The following is a 2,500-nucleotide window of genomic DNA, read 5'->3' as shown; positions in this document are numbered from 1 at the left end:
GGAAATGACTGAAAATGCCGATGATGATGAAAATGGGAAGTCCGACCACAGTAGGGAAGAAGATGGGAGGAGCAGGATCGGAAAGAGGGAAATCAGGGTTACAGAGCAGAAAGAATAGAAAATACTGACTGGTATGTCTAGGGATAGGCTAGACCTACGCGAAACTAGATCATCATCTTATTCTTAGTGTTAACCTAATCAATGAATTAGTGATTGCAAGGATTACAAAGGAGCATGCCAACAGGAGACCTTTCGGTCCATAGCTAGGATGAATGCAAAAAAATTGTATACACATTGTATAAAAAAAAAAAAAAAAATCCACCACCTTCTCCCATGTGTACTTATGCTTGACTTTCTTCCTAACACTGTTGTAGCCATTGACTTAACCATGGCTTTACTCACCCACCTTCACTCATCCTGGCTAGGCCAGGGGGATGGGTGGGTGGGTGGTTCTGGGGGGCATTCATAGGACTAGGCCTAATACCAATCATGACATTCTCAGCTTCATATCACCATAACTTGGAAGTGTTTGGACATTCATATTCAGCTCAATGATCTACCATAGGGTCCAAGCCTAGCTGTCATGTACATTTTGTGATTCTAAATAGATTACAAATATTCGTTAAATGTGCAGTACCAATAATGAATTCATAATTAGGCGCAGAGATAACAAATCCACCAGACATGCACACATGAACCTAACCTAACCTTACCTAACCTAACAATTTTACGAATTTTCATAATGTGTGTATGTCAAATGGATTCGCTATCTATGCGTCCAGTTATGAATTCATTATCAGTGCTGCACATTTTATGGAAATTTATAATCTATGCAGATAAAAAAATGAGCGTTACATAGGTTAACTAGGCCTTTAGTCTATTGTCTGGGATGTGTGGAACGTCCCCCAAATTACTCTTCAGAATCATGAACAAGACCATGAAAATGACAAAAAAGTTTGTGTAGATTTTTGCTACCCAGGCAATAACTAAGAAAATGACGTTTATTTATGTAGCCCTCTTAAATCCAAAAGAGGCAACTTGCATGACCGTATGTAGCTGAAATTGACACACGTTCTTGCATAAAGAAAAAAAAATCAACTAGATTTATAATTTTGAGACATAAAAATGATGAGAAAGACATTTATTTTGCCATAAATGACTCAAATTGGACTATTAAATTGTGTAACCAGTATCCATGTCCAAAAAGCTATAAAATATATATTTTCCCGTCTGTGTAATATGCAGTCGTGGAGGGAGGGAGTTTCATACTTTATAAGGGAGCCTTCTGTATGAAATTTTTTGTATATGTATATGTTAGGATACTATATATTACAAAGGAAGATCCTAAAACATCAGAAATAGGACTGGGGCAGATAAATAGGTGTTGGAAACTTAGTCTTAAAGATATGAAAATCCAAATCATTGACAATGTTGGTTTTGTTAGTACATTCTTTAGCCGTTTTTACATTCAGCAACTACACAGGGGTTCTTAACCTTTTTTCCCCAATTCCCCACTTTTTAGTGAGCCAACTCTCCATTTCCCACCACAGCATCGGTCTATGACAAATTCGATTTTAACCCATGCAGTGTTTAGTACGTAAATATACGCTTTGCTTTTTTGTGCCATTTTACGGCCCTTAATTTTTGTTTGCATATATTAGATTTTTTACTAACAGTTATCATATTCCCCACTTGGCAACTCCGCCATTCCCCACCAGTGGGGAATTCCCCACAGGTTAAGAACCACTGCAATGGACCATTTATAAAGTTTTCTCACAGCTATTCAATAGATTCATTGTTTACCAATGGCGTATGAATAGCGATGTTTGACTATTCAAACGTCACACTTCCGAATATTCCCGAAACTGTTTTCGAAGTGCAAACGATTATTTCCGAGTTGAAAAATAGCGTTTTTATTGTCAAAATTCAAGTTAAGTGGCAAAAATATTTGGTGGGAATGCTCGACAATGTTTTTTTTTTTATTTACTCTGGCGTTTTTGAAAACGTACTTCCCGTTGTGCGCTCTGACCTTTAAGGTCTTTGTTCTGGTTTGGCGCCAGATGGTTTTATTGTGTCTAGAGGGACCTTGATGGCTCAACAGAATGAAGATAACAACTAGTGCTTCATCCTTGTTCAACTGGAATTCTCATCCCCTACAGTAATTACTTGTCAGTATTTGATTACCAGTAATTACAGTACTTACAAGAGGGATGGGACTTTTGATATGCATACATATTTATTTGCAATCAATTACAGGTAATTCATTTATTGCTTAATAGGGGTTTTACAGGAATACGAACAAAATGAAAATATAGATCAGTACCATCAATAACTTCATTATAAGTGTTGGATTATAGGAATATCACTTCCTGAATTATAGTTGTCCAGGTGTTATTTAATTAAGGACATATCGATATGCGTTTCTCTCTCTCTCTCTCTCTCTCTCTCTCTCTCTCTCTCTCTCTCTCTCTCTCTCTCTCTCTCTCTCTCTCTCTCTCTC

The sequence above is a fragment of the Oratosquilla oratoria genome, chromosome 4 (genome assembly GCF_046742065.1).
Source record: "Oratosquilla oratoria isolate Oo_2021 chromosome 4, ASM4674206v1, whole genome shotgun sequence".
NCBI classification, from domain to species: domain Eukaryota; kingdom Metazoa; phylum Arthropoda; class Malacostraca; order Stomatopoda; family Squillidae; genus Oratosquilla; species Oratosquilla oratoria.
The sequence above is the reverse complement of the archived record's forward strand: the minus strand, read 5'-3'. Positions refer to the sequence as shown.